The 20963-nt window shown below is 37.3% G+C and overlaps 1 protein-coding gene and 2 long non-coding RNA genes across 24 annotated transcripts in view; 1 reads left to right on the forward strand and 2 right to left on the reverse strand.

Moving 5' to 3' along the window:
- Window positions 1–1397, reverse strand: part of LOC120102475 (uncharacterized) — a 44259-nt gene extending 42862 nt beyond the window's left edge. The window contains exon 1 of the long non-coding RNA XR_010065749.1: window positions 491–1397. This is a non-coding gene — a long non-coding RNA (uncharacterized LOC120102475). The remainder of the gene's footprint in view (window positions 1–490) is intronic.
- Window positions 1–20963, reverse strand: part of Magi2 (membrane associated guanylate kinase, WW and PDZ domain containing 2) — a 1483910-nt gene that overhangs the window by 1460496 nt on the left and 2451 nt on the right. The gene's annotated exons all lie outside the window — the stretch shown is intronic.
- On the forward strand, window positions 29–1524 carry LOC120102476 (uncharacterized). The gene is made up of 3 exons (XR_005504123.2): window positions 29–168; window positions 1078–1168; window positions 1385–1524. It is a non-coding gene; the product is annotated as an uncharacterized LOC120102476 (long non-coding RNA).

A 20963-nucleotide genomic window follows, 5' to 3' on the forward strand; every position in this document is an offset into this window, starting at 1 on the left:
TTCTGGCTGTTGTCATCTTTTAATGCCCTCATCTGTGATGTTCTCTGAGCCACTTATGATGCAGGAGCTGTGATATAGATAAAACCAGTACAAAGTGGTCAGCCCTGAAACCATACAAACAAAAACCACCAAGTGGATTCAGAAGATTGCATTCCTATATTTGTACAGGTAAATGCCAATCCAATTAGAAAAGGTTTGGTAACTGAACTAAATATCTTCAAGTTAACTATTTTTTCATTGACATTTAATACTGTTTTGTTGTTGTTGTTGAAGTGTGTTAGTTTGATAGGTGCAATGTAAAATAAAATTATCAGACATCTGAAAGCTTTACAAAAGGGTGTCACCAATAAAAACATATTTCCTCCAATGAGCACTATTAACAAACTTACCAAAACATATCTTGTTTCTAATCAAATAAAGAATTGTTAGAGGAAGATATGATCTATTCATTTTGAACAGTATATGTGTATTTGATATGAATTTTGTTTACCAAATTGGAGACTTTCAGATTCAGTTGGTAAAATTCCACAGCTTCAGCGTCTGCTTCGACACATTCTTCTGCGTTAAACCCTTTGTCTGCTTTAGAGTTAGAGAACCAGTCTTTGTAGACTTCTTAGTTAGCTGCGGCAATTAGGGCTTCCTGGGCAAGGAATGGCAGGGGCAGCTTCACTCGGCGTCGAAGTTAATGCCTTTATTCCCTTGATTGCTCTTTCTCTGAAATCCTTGAATCTATATAAAAGATTCAAAGCCAATTTATTCAAATGTCCTAAATCCTTTGGAGTTCTTCTCAAAAACCTTGCGCCCCTGGGAACAGAGGAAAACTGCCTTTTGTCATACCAACACACAAAACTATTGACAGAAATGAACCTACATAGGTTACCTTAGCCCCAACTCCAATGTTATTTACATGATCATTGTGTGCATAATTAATCTCATATCCCCAACCATGGTGGGTACTAAAAATGAGAAAATACTAAATTACCCAAATTATTTTCATGATAGAGCTGTACATGTTGCCTCTTCTCTCTAAAGTAACATACATACTTGCATACATATAATCTCTCATTTTTCACACAGAATATGCACGATCAACTTCCAGAATGGCTGCTAAAGGACGTCCTTCAGCATCTGCAATGGGAGACAGTGTCTCAGTCTCTAAGGGCCAGCGGTAAGGTTTGCTACCTCCAAATTATGCCAAAGTGCTAACCTGTGTCTTGTGTACATTTGAGTTTTTGTCTGCAGTGCCCAATAAAAGCAAATTCAGTAGTAAGTTTCTCACTCCAAATCCTGACGAATGGTGTGTGCAGTTAAAGGCTGATAGGCTTGCGTGTGAGCTTAAGGAAATGAGCCTATTCTCTTTCCTCTTCCCTGTTTGCTTTGCCAGACTTCGCTCGGGCTGGAAATAATCATAATAATTGGAACCAGCAGAAGGAAACAGCCGATGCTGCCAGTTAGGTGAGATGAAATAAATATGCAACTCAAGTAGCAATAAAGATAAGCTCTGTGACATCTTGCTGGAATGAAGCACCTGAGAGAAGACAGTTCTTTCCCGCCAAATCCCCATATTTACAGTTCACAAGCAGATATATTTTAATGATGCACTATTTTTAATTTGTGTGCCATTGAATAGCACGCACTACACGGCAGATTTATATCGAACACAGCAGCAAAACCAACAATGTCTAATGTGAAGGGGTCAAACAAGGTTTTGATTTACGAGATACTCATATAAACTAATGACGTGATACAATTATAAGTACAAATAGAATATCTACAAAATTCAGAAAGCATAAAAGCAGTGCTTTAGGATCTTTCAGTTCTTTCCTTCTTGCAATAATGTATTTCCCTCACTTCTTAGTAAAGTCCTACTGTACCGTTTTTATAGTTTACGTCCGTACTACAAAACCACGCAATTTTGGGACAGCTGAATGAGGGATAGCATAACCTTATAAAATGCAATTGGTTTCATACTGAAATTGCTAATTAATCGTAAAGTGTTTAAATCATTCTAAGACAGGAAGAAGGGGAACAGAAGAATGTGTTTCTATCAGAGCATTCGAAGGTCTGGAAAGTGAAATGAAAGCAGAGCAGGGGCACATTCGGTTACTTTGTCTACTTAGCCATTTGGGGCACCTACCTAGGGGATTGGTTCATTAATCCTCCAGAATCTGCCCAATTCTACTTGGGCAGTTTAGCAGAGGAGATAAGAGCTTGCAGTCAGGCAGCTACTTCATATTAAGTAACCTTGGGCAATCTGCCTGACCTTGGGAGAGTTATGAGACGCCTTTTTGTTTCAGTTTTCCTGATGTTTAACTGAAATGATGAGAACGCTTCCCTCACAGAATTAATGCGAGCCTTAAATGAGCATAATTAGATGTGAAGTGGGACTTGTTTCCTGGAATGTAGCTAAGGCTTCGAAGCTGATGGCCATGGAAAATTACTGGTAAAGCCACTTATCAGCTCTTCCCTGCCAGCCGCATATAGGGGAGACTAAACATTTGAAAAGGGATTATTGGAAAGGCTTCCCCCAAAGAATCTTAATACACATGGGAAGTGTCATCTTAAGAGGGAAAGACAGGTGTTACCAGGACCACTCTCAAACTCCCCATTAAATTCTTGTTATAGTTGCCTAATGCTGATATCTACAAATTATTATGAATTCTTTCCCCCAAATTAATATGAAATCTTTCCCCCAAATTACTGGACATAGTCATAGAGACAGGAGTTTACGCCTAGCTCTTGCTAGAAGAATTCTGAGAATGGGAATCTGGATGACACAGCCCCCTGATAATTGGATTAAAAAATAGATGCAGAGATATTTCTAACATAAGAATGGTCAAGGATTCAAGAGATTAGAGGCATCATATGAATGGTGCTGCTTAAGACAGCTGCCTGCTGGGGCACCAAGGACTGCAGTGGGCAGACGCTGATAGTGGAATGATTAAGTGATCAGATTGGGAGAGATTGAGAGTCGGTTGCTCCTGTAAGGAAAGGATGTGGCATACAAAGTCTGGCTGTATGGAAGGGCGTGAGGATGGCTGATTATCTTTGAAGAACACATAAATATAGCCCATAACACAAACTCTAAATGCCTGACTCGGGAAGGATATGTGTGCAACTTAGAGGAGCCGGAGAAAAAAGCTTCACACCTGTATTCTTGTTCTCTCTTCTTCGTCCTGACCTTGAAAATAAGAGAGGGTAGGGTCAGAGGAGATGGGAGAAACCAAGTGAGGAAGCTGGCGCGGGTCACCGCTGTGGTTACAGACCTTAAGAGTCCCCGATGAAGACCAAGTTCAGAAGATGGGAGAGCCCTTCAGTGTGATACAACACACACATGGACACTTGTATCAGACTATTATTTTATTTCTTTTGGACAATGAGATTATTATACTTCAGGATGGTGACAAGTCATTATGAAGCAGACCTTAGATTATGTTCAGAAATGGACCAGTAGTAGCTGGTAAAGACTTGAAGCTGGAGGTGGAAAAAATTTTTTTTTACACTTTGTACAACTGTGATCAACCCAAACTAGCTGTTGATCTTATTATTTTTATTACTTGTCCCTGTGGGAAGTCACAGTATTTAAAACACAAACATAAATTAGAGATTCCAAGTTTAGTATTATAATATCAGAGAATATCACAACTAATTAAACAGCAATAGGAAAGAATATGAGGGCTAGAAAGATAGCGGAACTGTTAAGAGAACTTGCTGCTCTTGCACGGGACCTACATTGAGTTCCAAAAATATACATCAGATGGCTCACAGCCTCCTCTATCTCCAGTTCTAGGAAATCTGACGCCCTTGTCTGGCCTCTGTAGACATTGCATGTACACAATGAGCATATGGACAGACAGACATATACATATAAAAATATCATTTTTATATGGTTGCTTTGCCTTTCAACTCAACTCAACAAATCATCAGATGTTAAAAAAAAGTAGAAAAGCCAATATTCATTTCATACTATATACTATACATTTACTAACTGAATGATCTATATTTCGATTATTTCAACAAAGGAAACAAAAGTTGTACATTGTGAGGCATGCTTGTAATCTCTGCTCTGTGGAGACAGAACTGCCTTGAGTTTGAGATAAATCTCAGCTATAATTGCAAGTACCAGGCCATTGAAGGCTATACAGCAAATGACTCTTATCACATCAACAGCAGCAGCAGCAGCAGCAGCAGCAACAACCACCACCACCACCACCACCCCCACCACCACCACCACCACCACCACAACAACAACAACAGTATTTTGAAAAGGGCAGTAAATGGATACCATTTTCTTACCATGTACTAGTTAAAATGCTACCTCTACATTTCCAAATACAGCAGTTCTCTAAAAAGCCTTAATGATTATTACCTAGAACAAAGCTTCCTTTTCGGAAAAAGAACAAAGGCAATTCTCCAAATGAAAAAATTTCCTCTATTCTAAGAACACTCCTGAGCTGCCTCTGCCATTGGCAGCCAAACTGTTTATTGCTGATGGATAATTGTCTTAGCAGCCTGGCTTTGGAAAGGCCTCATACTATTTTGAATCATAGCAAGCATACATAGTGCATTGCTAAGGTATTTAACATAGTGTTTAAATTAGACACAACCAGGTACCTATTCATAGTGGGAAAGTGTTCATTTGGATTAATTATAAATGAAAATGCATGTTAAAACAAACTGGGCAACACTTATGCCTAATTTTGGGGAAAACAAATACCTTGTGTAAAATTAGTTGCTTCATGGATGGATGGTCTAAGCTGCGCTCACACTGCCAAAAAGTCTACCAGAGTGTATTAGAGCAAGATCTAATATATGCAAAAAAAATTGTTTTAACTGTTTTCAATATTTTTTCAAAAGATACTCTCTGGCTAAAATAGCTATCTGTACAATATCTGTTAATTGTGTGTGTGTGTGTGTGTGTGTGTGTGTGTGTGTGTGTGTGTGTGTATGTGTGTGTGTGTTGGATAATTTTATGTGTCAAGCTGACTGGACCACAGGGTACCAAGGTACTTAATCAAACATATTATAGTTGTATCTTGCAAAGTGGCTTTGGATGGCCTTACATTTAAATCTGCGTACCCAGTGAGGTAGAGGCCCCTTTCTGATATGAGTGGGCCTTGCCCAATCGGCTTAGGTCTTTAGCAGAATTAGGTCTGCCCTTAGTAAAGGACAATTATAATTTTCTGACTGTTTTTGTACTGGCATTCTTGTCACTAAGGTGTAGAACCAGCTTTTATTGTTGTTTCTAGTCTGTTAGCCTTTGGGTTGGAAGACACCACCAGCCATTCCACGCTCCATATCACCGACGTCCACTGTGCAGTTTGGAACTAGTCGGCCTCCTCATGCAATTCACTAAATCCCTTATGACTCCAGTCATAATTGCTAATTGTTTCTATTTCATTGAAGATCTTTGAATAATACACTATGATTCAATTAAAATTAGAGCCATAGAGAAAGGAGACGCGTTCTTTCATTCACTCAACAAATGTTTTTTAAAATATTATACATGTTTTCAGAAATCACTCCTGAAATTCGTGAATTAGTAATGAATCAGATTCTGCCATGCCGTTGATGTGCTCCTGTTCCAATTCAAGTGGCATATTTCACACCTTCATTGGTAAATCCATTGTTCTACCAAATTAAAGTAAATAGGGATTCTGTGGTGGAGTAAGCCTCAGGAGGATTTAGATATGATTTTTACATGCTGGGTATAGACAAGATAATTGAACCAACTCTTTAAAGCTGATAATGTTCAAGTATTTCATATACTGTTTCTGAGAACTGAAACTACAGAAATTGCCTAAAAAAGTTATTAGTTAAAATTTCCCATCACTGAAGCACATGGCATACTATAAATTCAGTTGGGACATAGTCAACGGAGCTTTCAAAACGATGAATATTACAGAGCTTTCTACAAAGACCTTTGGATTATTTTACATGTTACAGAAAAGTGATTCATTACAAACATCTCAAAGAGCAATGTTGGTGCCACTTAGAGAACATTTGCATTTCAGAGTTTACTCTAAATATAGCCTAGAACATCACAGCCATGGTCAAAGAGAAACACCTTAAAATAGCCCCTCATAGAATGAAAAAGTAGAAAACTGTCAAACTTCTATAACCTTTGGTTAAAAGAAAGAAGACAGACAAAGGCAGCATGAAGACAGAATACTTGTTATTTGATTTATTTTCTTTAGTAAAATAGAAATATTTTTAGAGCTATGTATAGTGATATATATATGTGTGTGTGTATACATATATTATGGCATATATGTTCATTAAAAGAATAACTTAAGAAGACTGGGTTATTATTATAATTATCATCATCATCATTATCATTATCATTATTATTATCAGTAGTAGTAGTAGTAGTAGTAGTAGTAGTAGTAGTAGTAGTATACTACACTACTTTGACCTTATTAAAAATACTAAGAAAGTCTAGTAGAGAAGAATTTTAATTTCTTGACTGAATTGGGATTGAACCTCTTGGAACTAACACTGAGGGCCGACTTTTATTGGCTTTCTGATCTATTAGCCTTTGGAAAGGAATATACCAACAGTCTACCATGCTAATATAACCCTATTATTTTATGTCTGTTAATATAAACATTCCTCAAATGTCCACCATGGTTATAATCTTATTGTTCTTCTAAGGGGACTAGAGCTCCCTATATGACTGTTGCTATTTCTGTACAAAACAAATCTCCTCCCTTGTAACTGCATATCCAATGCAATTGTGAGCTGCAGAGTTATGGCCAACTATGCTTGAACATCAGACTTGCCATCTGGCAAGCCCTCACACACAGTATGTTACCAGACACCACTTTCTCTACACTCTGTTCTTTAAGTGGAATCACATAGAGAAAAGTAAAATAAGAAAATCTTCTTAAAATACAAATTAGACATTTTAAACTTAATTTAATGAACAATCCCCAATTCTAGTGCCTAATCTAAATGATTTAAAGTAAAATATTATTTATAACAATCTCATAAATATTATCTTATTACTTATTCACACAATGCTGTGAAATTGGTACGTTTCTTTACATTTTTATTTATTTAATTTTATTACTTAATTTTACATACAAGTATACTCCTGTGGTTAGATATGTGCTCTTAACTGCAGGTTCCTGCAGAAGCCAGAGGCATCAGAGTCCCCTGGGGCTAGAATGACAGAGGATTGTGGGCTGCTCAACATGGAACCTGGGAACAAACTAGAGTCCTCTGCAAAAGTAGAATGTGCTCTTAACTGCTGAGTCATTTTCCAGCCAACATGCTGCTTTTCTATACACTTCTTGAATGTGATAATTTTTGGTTTCTAGAACTGCCTGAATCAATTTTCATATGGATCAAATTCTAATCTCTGTAGTTATATATTCATCTACTCTGCAACTTTTCCAGAATCACAAGCCTGAGTTTGACTCCATGCTTCCTCTTACTCCCTCCTTAATGCTATCTGCCATTTATGGATTTTTAATTTTTTATGTTCATCACATTTTGTGTGTGGATACATATGATTTTATGTACATAGACACACATATATACGCACATACACACACACATATATATATACATATATATGTTGATGTTTGTTATTTTTTTCATCTCCCTGTACCAGTTTTCTTGGTGGAAATTGCCTTGTTTTGTTTTGTCCATTTTCAGAGAGAGTTGGTTACTCAACCTGAAGCTTGTTGACCAGTGAGGCCCCAGCACCAAGATTATAGGAGATATGATGCATTGTCTATTATCTCTCATTTAGCATAATACAGAATCTAGTTCTATCTAATTCCATACTGTGTCCCATCTCTCACTTCATTTCCAGTCCTGACATCAGCCAATCGGCCTTGCTCCACATTGTTTCCTCTCAATACATATGCCAATAAAATCTTCTTTCTTCATCATGCTCAAGTGCCCCCCATTCCTGGAGAAACAAATATGAAAAAAGACTATCTTTTGTTTATATATTGCTCAAACAATAGTGCTTCCTAATAAGCTCATATACTTAAATGTTTGGCCCACAATGTCTTAGATGTGTGGGAGTACTAAGAGGTATGTCCTTAGGAGGAGGTGAGTCACTAGGAGTGGGCTTTGACCATTGAAAAGAGTTCATACCATTATAATAGCTCTCTATTTCTCTGCTTCATGCTGGTGGATCTTGTCCCATCTTAGTGCCATGCCTGCCTACCTGTTGTCATGCCTCCAATCATAATGGTCATGGTTTCACTGAAACTGTAAGGAAGCCCGCAACTAAGCTCAATTGATAACTTGCCTTGTTCATGGTGACCCTTCACAGGCACAATGAAGTAACTCAGACACCTTCCTTTGCTTCTATTCTTTCTGTTTTGCATACTGTGTCTCCTGAACTCTTACTCAAAAGTTGGAGACAATCTCCAAGTCTCCATCTTCACTCTCTAAGTATCACTTTTCCACTTCAACCACATTAAACAATTTTACAAAGGATTTGCTCTCATATTACAAGATTTCTTCCTAATCATCAATCTCCTTTTGTTTTGGTTCTAACTCATTCTGCAGACATGGTTGTGTGTGAGGTCTGTGTTCTCAGCCAGTGTTTCTGTTGAAGGCTTTCAATGATAAGATTTTGATGGTGCTAACTTCCTACCCCACTGATAAGTACATGGGTGAATTGGCCAGCAGACGGTGAAGCCTATTTGCAGAAAATATTAGGAGAATCCTTTTGAATGGTCTCATATACAGACATTCACATTTATCTCCCTTTGCTTTAATGGTGTCAGATAGTAAGTGCTTCATACACACACACACACACACACACACACACACACACACCCCATGAGGATATAGCCAAGTCTACAGTGATGGAGCCTCCAGTGATAGAACCACTCAACGACAGCCTGAAACATCTAAAAGTATGATCCAAAATAAGTGTTTATCTCATGTATTTTGTCACATGGTAAAAAGATTACTAATCCAACTCAAAGGTGTAGGAGGAAACAGAGAGGCAGAAAAACATCAACTCCAAGCAAATGAGGACAGTGAGTTTGGGAATGGCACTCAATGAACTCTTCAGTTTCTAAGATTGGTACTCAGTACCATTCCCTTCTGAGGTGCTCTAAAAGCAGTATATTTATTTATTCCTGTACCGCACTAAATGGAATGTTTTACATAAACTCCATTAGTCCTCCATCCCTATATTCTTGGAAAATGTGATCTCATACTTAAGGTTGCTTAAACGATAGCCCCAGCTTTATCATGATGCAGAAAACAAGTAATTATTTTATTCAATAAATCAGTCAAAGGTTTTTGACTTGCTAGAAAATATTGTGTAGGTAAAATAACATGCTTATCTGGCACAAATAAAGAATTTAAAGTTTCAGTCTATTCTACCACAGAGCCCAAACACAGCTCAACAAAGCACCCATCCCTTAGGGTTCATTTCATTTTTGCCACCCAGCATGTTTCTTGAAGGAGTAGAGTATATCCACTCTTTGAATATTTCCTAATTCTAGCAATTATTCTGGGGGACATCTGGGTACTTGTAATGTCTACACTGAAGTGATCCAGAATGAAGGTGACCTCCATGTTTGCCAAAAGCAATGGGAACCTTCCAGGCTTCATTTTCCTGAAACTCTCAGCAGCATCTGTCAGAGGCGAGCTCAACACAGTAATACAGCTCTGATTACAGACTTGGTTTATTTGGTGGAATCTCGGGCCTGTCCTCAAACTTAGATAGTGCTATGTCTCTATGTTATTTTTGTCTTTAATCATTTTATTAAACAGTGCTATATTCTGTAAGTTTCTATACAGTAAGTTCTGACTCTAGGACCACGTTAGAGAGATGCTTTCCAGGTAGGTATGTCAAATATATTGCAAATATCGGCTTTACCTTCTACTTCTAGTAACTTTTTATTCCAGTTCCTATTTTAACAAATAGTACCAGTCATCAGAAATGAGAAAATAAAGCAACACTCTTCTTTTTCACATGTGATCATAAATATTGGTGGTTTTGTCACTTATTTAGTTCCTGGATCACCCGTCTTCTATTTCACCATTGTTACTGTGTTTGAAGGCCTAAATCCTTTCCCCTCAAAATCCAGGAGCCTCTGAAGTTGCAGTATCTGTATCTTTCTCCTTTAGCTAGATATCTTCACTGCCTAACTATGTTCCAAAAATGTTACTGACATGTTCACTCCCTGAAAAATTACTAAATAAATATAACCCCACTATTCCTGTTCTAAGAGCATTTACAACACAGTATGTAAGCTCCCCTAAATTTGTTTTAGAGTATTGACAAGAGATAGATTCTGGCTTCTGCTGTGATGTGACATCTCTGGACTGTGGTATCCTTCCTTGAAAATGTCTATCTTAGAGAGTTATTTGAGAAATGAAAAACATGTATTCAAAGTGGTTTGAAAACTGCCTAATATATAGGAAGCATTTCATACAGGTTTGTTCTTTACGATGGCTAATGCATTAGAATTCAGCATGTTACAGTGAGTGGCATGGCTGACTTCTCATTCTGCAAGCTCATTTCTCATTACTTTCTACATCAAACTCTAGAGTTTACTAATTGGAAACTCTTGTCACAACCCATGAATTGTAGAATCTCAACAGCTCTGTACACTTTTTTTTCTGAAAGCGTTTGTTGCAGTTCTCTTGGAGTTACTTAATCAGAAATCCTTGCTCTATCAACATTGCTTGAGACCTAAGAGATAAAAGGTGTCCTTTGGCTTCGCATTTGTATTTTAGAAAATGGACTGGATTAAATACTATTATTTTTAGTAAATGTTAACTAAGTTAAATATTAATATATAATATAGTTGCTTTATAGTAACAATTATTTATTAAGCTCATATTGATTCTAAACATTTTATAGGCATTGGAACAAATCATCCACATACCATTCTGAAAAAATATGCTACAATATGAATTTTGCAAAATAAGGGCCTGAGGTATAAATTGCACATCGTATTTTTTCTTAGATTGACATCTAGCACAGGATACTTTTATTAGTGGGATCCAAACCTTCTTACTCTAGGCTTCTGTACTCTTAACTATTGTACACTAATAATAAATTCTTTAGATGTAGTCAAGACTCCTGAGCCCTTGTGTCATTGCTAGCGTGGTTCTGGCACATATGCTCTTAAGAAGATGTCCATGTACAAAGACTGGCTCTACTCAAACTCCGTGCATGATGCTGAGGACCAAGGGCTCCTGGTACATTTTCTTCCCAATACATTAGTTTTTTTCATCTGTTATTGACTTTTCTTGATAGTTTTTGAAATAAGGTCGCAAAAGATGCAGCACAAATTGAAGACCTCAGCTGTAGAGCAGTCTTCATTTTGCTTTTATTAATCCATATGTACTCACCAGCTTGGTGCCTGCCAAAATATAAGCTCCGAATAACAGTTTGTGAATATTTAGTAAACGAATTCCAGTCCTAAATAAGTGGAGCTGGAACATTTTGATGAGTCAGTTTATAATTACATACATTCCCGGATTGATGGCCTATATACTTGTAAACAGTATATAATTCAAAAATATCTTAAGTTGGATTTGGCATGAATTTTTGGTATATTTTTGAAACTGATTTGCTTTCTTGAATATGTTCCATTTTAGATAAGGTTAAGACGGATTTGTGTTCCTAGTTTTTATCTCAAGATGATGAAAAGTTTCTCAGGTTTAAAACAGAAAGAGAACTGAGTGAGGTAATGGAGAAATACTCAAAATTTGGCTGAGCTGAAATAGTGACAAAGAACGTTTTGATGTATTCTCGAAACTTCTGTTCTTGCCAGATCATCAACAGTGCTTGCTTCTCCCAACAGAAGATTGGAATTTAGTGTATTCTATATTAATAAACCAGCATGACTTGTGCCACAAGTATCAGAAAACTCAAACTAAATGTCATAAACTTCCTATGTTTTGGTTGAGTTATTGGTTCCTCATTCCAGATGTCCATCCAGGAGCCAGGTCACTTTCATTGGTTCATAAAATAGAGACCTTGAAAATGCAAGATGACATGTTTTTGTTCTAGTATAGTGACTGAAGAAATTGTTGGGAATATAAAAGCAATAATTAATTGCATACATTTTAATCATTCAACTCCAGGAGATACACTGCTACAGGTAAATAAACACTGAATTAATTTATCAAAAGGAAATTGTTTCACATTTAGAATACTAACTTCAGATAACATAGTATTGTCTTTATTTCATGGCAATTTATTTTAGTATCCCTGCTAATTAAAGTTATTTTTTATTTTAAATTTCTGAATGCTAATATCTTTATTTTGGGCAATAAGATAGAGGTATGGGATGATTTCTTTTATTCTAAATAATAACATCTTTATAATTTTAATATGCTACGAGTCTCATTTTTCCCTGAGACTTTTAAACCAATTCAAATCATACACTATACAAATATATTACTCAGTCCATGGTCATGAATTCTCCTTAACTCTTAATTCTTTTGTTAAGATTAATGTTAGGATGATCCTATCTGGTACTTTTATACAGCTCACTGTCTACATCTTGATACAAAGAAAACAATTGAAACTTAAACTTTATTTGTTGGTATAGCTGGGTCTTCAAGATGGAACTCAGACCCAAAAGTACTCACTAATAAGTGGATATTAGTGGAAAAAGGACAGAGTACCTAGGATACAATCCACAGAATCCAAGAAGATTAACAAGCAGAAGGGTCCAAGTGAAGATGCCTCAATTCCACTTGGGAGGGAGAAGAAAGCAATCACAGGAGTCAAATGGAGGGAGAGATCTGGTAGATGAGAGAAGCAGGAGGGGAAAAAGGGGAACAAGATCAGTAATGGTTGGGGGGATCTGGAGAGAATCCCTGAGAACCAGCAGAATGAGTGGAAATAGGGAACTTCAGGGGTGGGAGGTGGGGGGGACCCTTAGAAAGTTCCAGAGAACTGGGAAGTGAGAATGTCTCAGGACTCAAATGGAGGAACCTTAGATGAAATACCCAACAGGGGGGAGAGTGAGATTTTAAAATTCACCTCTAGTAGAAAGACAGGACATCAAGTGGAGGGATAGAGTTGCCATCCCACAGACAAAAACTCTAACATAGAATTGCTCCTATCTAAAGGGACTGCAGGGACAAGAATGGAGAACAGTCTGAGGGAAAGGAGTTCCAATGACTGCCCCGAATTGGGATCTCTTTCAAGGGGAGACTCTAAGGCCTGACATTATTACTGATCTATGGTGTGCTTACAGACAGGATCTGAGCATGCCTGTCCTCTGAGAGGCCCAACAAGCAACTGACTGAGAGAGATGTAGAGACTTATATCCTGGACTGAAGCCAGGGACCCCTGTGGCTTAAATAACTTAGACCCCTTCGATCTCTCAGATACTGAGCCACCAATCAGGCAGCATTCAGGAACTGGTTTGAGGCTCCAGAGAGTGGAGAGGCTAGGCAGGATGTTTGTGTGTGTGTGTGTGTGTGTGTGTGTGTGTGTGTGTGTGTGTCCAGGTGGTAAGTGGGGGTTGGGAGTGGCGACATTCTCTTGGACACAGGGGAGAGAAGGAATGGAATGAGGAACTGTGGGAGTGCAGACAGGGAAGGGGTAACAGTTGGACTGTAAAAAATAAACGTAATAAAAATAGTAAAAGAAAAAAGAAAAATCTCTATTTGTTATAACTTCTTAAAAACTAACATATTAAGGAAATTTGAGTATTTGATTTGTTTGATGGTCTGATATTATCTGAGTTACAATTCTGCTCACTATTAAAATATGCCTACTCTTGGGATTCTCCTCTTCCTACTGGGTTGCCTGGCCCAGCCTCAGTGTGAGGGCTTTTGCCTTGTCTTACTGTGTCTTCTTTTGTCCTGTTTAGCTGTTGTGTCCTGGAGGCCTGTTCTTCTCTGAAAAGGAAGTGGAGGGGGAGTGGATACTGGGGAGAAAGAAAGTAGGCAGGGAGATCTGAAAGGAACGGAAGGAGGGCAAACCATGGTCAGGATTTATCATGTAAAAGAAAAAAGAAAGAAAGAAAGAAAGAAAGGAAGAAAGAAAGAAAGAAAGAGAGACAGACAGAGAGACAGAGAGAGAGAGAGAGAGAGAGAGAGAGAGAGAGAGAGAGAGAAACCCGAGTCACTAAGGCTATATACTCACACACACCTTTGTAAAATAAATTCCGTTTATTTTACAAATTCTTATAGCACTAGGAACTGAGTCCTCCATATTTGTATGTGGCTGTACACACATGTATCTCAAGTATCCAGTCCTGTTGTAGTTCACTAGGGTAACTTCCACAGTGAAGAGAAGAGTCAGAAAGCACATATACCTCCAAGTAATAAGGAAAGGGGATCCAGCTACGGGGAATGAGGAAACAGGTTTTGAGTGTTTTAACTTCTAGTACAGAAGACCACCTCTGACAATCTTATTGCTCTTCTAGAAGGAAGGCCAACTTCCTTCTGTTTAGTCAACACCACACTCCTCCCTTGGTTCCAGACTTGCTACAAAGACAGGATTAGAATTATCTGTGCTCAGTATGCTTTTAGAAAAAAAAAAACAAGCTGTTTGGAAGGGTTTAGTACTGCTTTAAACCTAAGCACGTGCTAGTTTTCCAAGAAACTTTGTCCAATAAAAGAATACTTTATCCTTACAGTGTGGAATACAAAGAAAGGCAGACTCAGGTTTGAGGGGCAGAATCAAGGTAGAACACAAAACATTTCAAGTCTGAAATTTTCTCATGCTTGAAAACAGCTAATCAGATTTTAATCCGTTTAGGATGTTGCTAGGTTAATCTGTGGGCTTTGGGAACTAGTCACCACTTTACACATAAGTGTACTCCAAATAAATCATTTTCTCCTTATGGATACCGATGCAAACAATTAATGAATGCCAAGTGCTAACATAAACTTCCTTTTGTGAATAACATTTTCTCCTAGTTCTGTATGATTGATTTAGTGACATTGGGGCACATAATCAGCTTTTGGTCTCTCCTCGATCCATGGTAGTTCAGGGAACGATTTGGGAAACATAATTTCTCTCTTTTAGCTCCTGAAAACCCAAGTATCATGTGGAAGGTATTGAATTAATTTTTTTCACTCGATACGATACTTTTTTCCTCCTGACACTTCATAGTAGTCCTTTAAAAACATCCATGGTTATTTAAGAAATGTTTTGTGATTTCACACATGTACCCCTCATTAAGTGACATTAAAAGAATGGAGAAATTTTCTACCAAGTTTGTAATTAGAAGTATCAATGTAGACAAAGAATTTTTGTTTACTTTGTACATCAAGCTTACTTAAACCGTTTTCATACATTTATGTATTACTATGGGATACAGTAACTGTTATGGTTCAGATAGTGATTTTTTTTAAGTAAAATAACTTTAAATGACACAAAACCTCCATGTGATTCATGTAATACATATATAAACAATATATATTCCTAGGTAGATAAAGCTATTTAATTGTTATAATGTCTTAAACAAATTCAGTAACCTCTTCAATGTATTACCATAATGGTTGTAGAATAGGATCTATTGAATGCCATTGGTGTATATTCCGTAGACAAAGAACAAAACTTTAATAGTTTATTTCCAGACTGTCTGAAATGCTCAAACTACAAAGTACATATCAAACCCAACTTTACATTTTAAATTTATTAAAGAATCATTTTCACAACTCTGTTACAAGTGTTACTTAAATGCCAATCTATTTCCATAATGTAAGGTACTTTGGCTGATTCTCTATGATAACGTGAACATTGAGTAACAGTGTCCAGCAGATATCCCCCTGCAAGTCTTCAGTTAACTGGCCTTAACTAATCACACTGGCCTTAGTTGTTGTGTTTATAAAAAGATAAAGAGAGGGGGGATATGTTCTATGGAAGTCTGGGAGAATGGGGTGCCTCAGCTGAGACATCCCTTCCCCCTGAAGGAAGGGCCACACAATGCTGTAGTATAAAATACAGTATAGTTAGGGCATGGGGAGGAGGGAGGGAGGGAGGGAGGGAGGGAGGGAGAGAGAGAGAGAGAGAGAGAGAGAGAGAGAGAGAGAGAGAGAGAGAGGAAGAAGGAGAGGAGGAGGAAGAGGAAGAGGAAGAGGAGGCTAGCCATGAGCACATGGAGAGAAGTGGGGAGGGGAATGTGGAGAGAAGGGACAAAGGGGGAAGAGAGTAAGATGGCAAGAGTGAACAAGAGACTGAGGAGGGGGCAAACAGCCCTTTTTATAGTGTCAGGCATTCCTGGCTGTTGCCAGGTAACTATGGGGGTGGAGCTTAGAATGCTAACATTAGTGTTTATGGCTTTATCAGTAAATTGTCTGTGTAACATAGTTCATTTTAAAACAAGGGAACGATCATGTCAGCATTTATTGGAGATGAAAGGGAGAAAGTCTAGGTTTAAAATGAGGAGTGACAATACTAAGAAATACTAAGAAAGCTGTAGGACACTGTTACCTGTGGCTGAGCAAGGCTGACACTATAACCACTGCTGGGACTAAGCAGTGCTAAAGTCACGGGAATGTTATCCATAGAGATATGGAGTCTACAATCATCTTTTATGACATCGGTTCACACAGGCATTTGCTTACATTGTGGAACAGCCACTGTTACAAGTGCACTGTGTACTTCTGCTGCATTTGGTGTAATTTCCTTTGTTATACAGTGTTAACCATGGCCACTTATTAATTCTGTTTCATTATAGCTCCTCCTGAATGGAAACTTGATTTGTCACTATGAAGTAAAAATTCCACTTATAGGATGATCTATCAGGCTACTGTGGTGTATAATGAGTATAAATATATTTTTAAACTAAATGGATCCCATGATTTTCATACTTGTCAAAATCACAGTAAAAGCTCATAGTTGTCAGCTTTGTAAGGACCAAAGATAAGCTTAGGAGGGAATAACCTAGAGGGTGAAAACAAGCTCTGACCGTAGAAGTGGTTCATAACCAGTGGATCACAACCCCTTTGATGGTCAAATGACCCTTTTACAGGGGTCACCTAAGACAATCGGAAAACAAAAATATTTATACTATTATTCACTACAATACCACATTATAGTTATAAAGTAGCAATTAAAATAATTTTATGATTGGGGATCACCACCAAATGAAGAACTGTGTTTAAGTGTCACACCATTAGTATGGTTGAGAAGCGGTCTAAAACCTAAGATAAAAGAACACATATTTATAAATGAAGACATCAATGAAAGCTAATTTTTAAAGGTGATTGCATGTAATGGCAACAATTACCAAAAGGATGCTTTTTATAAAACATAATTTATTGTACAGAGAACACTAAGTCTCTAACTTGTTTGAACTTATGATCAATTAGACGTTCGTAGTTTTCTTTTTCTTTTCCCCATCTAATTAATCATAGTTAAGAGTAAAATGTGTTAAAACCTTGGGCTTACTTTAACACATCAAAGATGGTTCAGCAGCTCAGAGTACTTGCTGATCTTGTGAGAGGACACATGTTTGATTCCCAGGATCCATGCCAGGCCGCTCACACTGTCTGGAATGCCAACTCCTCCACTAGCATTTGAACACACACACACTTAGTTAAAAATATTGTAAAAGTATCTTGAAGGTTAAAAGTAATGAGAGTGGCTCAAAATGACCCAAATGTTTGGAGTAAGATTCACATAGTGCTTACTACCTGCAAACCATGACGTGATTTAGGTGTGTAACTTAGCTAATGATTATTGGCAAGGCATGGGCCAGAACACAAGGTCTTACACAAGATGATGAGTAGTTCTAGTAGATTACATTCTCAGCGGTTACTTAGAAACTGCTAGCCCCCCTTTAGAAAACTTGTTCATACAACTGTTGTCAAATAGCGCTTTCAAGGTTTCAAAGCCAGATGACCTGCAAGGAAGACAGCACATTCCTAATGCTCTCGCCCACTTCCTAAGAGAAATGTTGCCACCAGGGTCCGCTATGCATTTGGAAGTCATTATTGGAACTGCAAGTGAGCAGACATGTCACATGGGCAAACTTTTTTTTCCTCATTATGAAGGTGAATGTGAGTTTCAAGTAACGAAAAAGGAAACTGAGTATAGCAGGTGTGAAAAAAATGAAAGCAAAACAAAACAAAACAAACAAAACACCACCACCAACAACAAAAAAATCGAAACAACCAAACAGGAACAACTACAAAAACAAACCAAACAACCAAACAACCAAAAACACACAAACAACAGCAACAAAACCCCACACTGCATAAAAGTTCAGAGCAGAAACGGCCACACTTACAATCTTTGGCTGTCATTTCAGCTGAAGACTATTACAGTTCAAAGCAAACACATAAGAAAAGGGGATGCTCATGTTTAACATTCAAAGTCATGCCATTAAAATAGTAAAACAAAACAAAACCTAAACAGAGAAAGAAAACAAACAAAACTGTCTACAGACAGTGGAAAACCACAGTGGCATCCTCCATAAACTCTGCTTAAGCAGAATTGTTTGTTTATTAATCACCATTTTCCTAACATAGTTACAATCAATACCTGTGGATGTGACTCAGTAACAGAGCATTTGTAAAGCACATAGAGGACCCTGGATTTGAATCCCAGCTCCGGGCAATTATTAGACTGATCAGCATATTAAAGCACTTTTATTATTTTGAATAAAAATAAAACCCACAATCCTATGGAATAAAATCAGCTTTTACTGGCAAAAAAAAATGATGTAGTTTGAATTTCACTCTCTAAAATTAAAGGCAGTGTGGAAGTTTAGCACATGGGATTAGCCTGAAGTCAGTGAAGAAGCAAATGTGACTGTTAATAAACATGAATCTTCTTCTCTTTGAAGGTGCCTTTTAAGGAGCAAGAGGAAAAAGAGTGATCTAGATCTTGTCTAAAAGTGAATTTAAAGGGGTTTAATGGCCCATCTTCCACATGGAAAGAATTATAAAAGATTTTGCCTCTTGTTGTCCATTGTGAGATATTAAGTGGGAAAATGCATCTAGGCTATGCTAGTCCCTGTGTAGTCTGAGAGGCTTCAGGAGCCATAGCCTAAGGAATGTAGGGCAGGACCATGGGAATCTGTGTGACTGCTGCTCTGAACTTCAGCAGCAATGTTAAAAGGAAAAGACAAAGAAAAGAACCGTTAACACTTCAAATTCTACCTCAGGATCACCCAAGCAGTCCTCTTCCCAGGGTCCCATGGAATCATGAGAACACATACAACATTGCCGACTTACAATTAAATCTATGGGTAAGAAAAGATTATTATAAACAAAATGAATGGTTTAGAAAATCAACAGGATATCGCCAATCAGTAGAAATGGTATTTTTCATATAGAGTTTATCCTGTAGGTTAATAGATGATGATATAAAGAGAAATCTGTTGAACTTTGTTGAAAAGTTGAGGGTTTTGTTGTTATTATTGTTGTTTGTTGAATCGATGTAAAGGGATTTAAGTAGCTCAGAAAAACTGTAAACACATGCCTTCTTTAGAGTATGCCTTAAAATATTAGTTTCTCATTTTCTTTAAAAATTAGAATTATTATAAGCTATGATGGCTATAATGCAAAATTAGCCAAAAAGTAAGTAAAATTTGGGTAAATATTTAAATTTATTTAGGGTATATTTTGCTAGTGCAAATAAATTTATTATACAAATTTCCCATTTCTAACAAAATCTCCCCTAGTTTTGCTACATGTAGTTTCTGTGTGATGTTCAATATTTAACTAAACCTTTAAAACCAATCTCATTAATATTTAAAAAACCCACCTCCCAAGCAAACCATGTTTAAGTTCTGTCTATTCTATCTTTTTCTTTTTTTCTTGTTTCTCCCCAGAAATAGAACTGCTAAGCCAAGAGCTACTAAGCTTCTACCCAATTTTCAAACAAGTACAAACCCAACTGAAACCCAAGAATCATGGGCTCTAATACAGTGTCCTGCAACTTTCAGTTACTCATAATTATAATTAAATAAATCTAACCACTGCTGATAAAAGATCAATTTCATAACAGAATATATAGGAATCACTAGATTTAAATAAATGTACTATTGTGGATTTCCCAAAAGCTATTTTCTTTCTTTCTTTTTTTTTTCCGGAGCTGGGGACTGAACACAGGGCCTTGTGCTTGCTAGGCAAGCGCTCTACCACTGAGCTAAATCCCCAACCTCCCAAAAGCTATTAATTATTTAATCTATATCTGTTTGAATTCAGTAGATGAATGTCTATTATTGGACACCTGGATGCTGACAGACTAAGGGTTAACATATACTGTGAAAAGGTTTTCACCTAAATACCTCAGTCCATAAAAATAAGTTTCCTGAATCTAAACAGTTATATTTTTCCAAACAAAATATAAGCAAGAAGCTAATTGATCAGGACCAACTTTAGCTAAAATCAAGGCTGGATGGAGATGGACCTCTGTGGATCTTTCTGCTTCTTTGCCAAGATCCAGAATAAGGGAAACCTCATCTTACAACATTGCTCACAGCTCTGCTCTGCTAAAGATTCTGCTTCCCCAAGGGAAAGACTTGCCAAATTCGCCCTAGTTTTATCATTTATCACAGAATAGGCAAAAAAAAAATCCCATTTCTTATCTAAGATTCCCTATGTGCACAACTTTTGTGCCTTCACTCTTTCATTGTCTCTCTGGATGTCAATTGCTAAGTGGCTAGTACCAGATATTTTCTTTTAATCATTAATTACATTAATACTAATAAACATTTATCGTTTACGAGTGTTAGAGTTGGGCAAAGTCTATCTCAAGATGTAGACATCAGAGTAAAATGCAGAAATAAAATGGTCAGTGGAAACCACAAGGAAAAAAATCACTGTGGAAGTGTGTTAACTTGGGCTGGTGAGGCTCATCTCAGGAAAAGCTTCTCACCAAGGCTAATTTCCCATCTCTGACCCCCAGAACATTAGAGGAGAACTGATTGGCAAGGGCTGTTTTCTCATTTCCATATCACACAATGGGCATATCCACCCTCCATCCCATCCATCCATTCATCCATCCATAAACCATCAACCCATAAACAAATAAGTATAAA

This window comes from Rattus norvegicus, chromosome 4 (assembly GCF_036323735.1).
Source record: "Rattus norvegicus strain BN/NHsdMcwi chromosome 4, GRCr8, whole genome shotgun sequence".
Taxonomy (NCBI): Eukaryota; Metazoa; Chordata; class Mammalia; order Rodentia; family Muridae; genus Rattus; species Rattus norvegicus.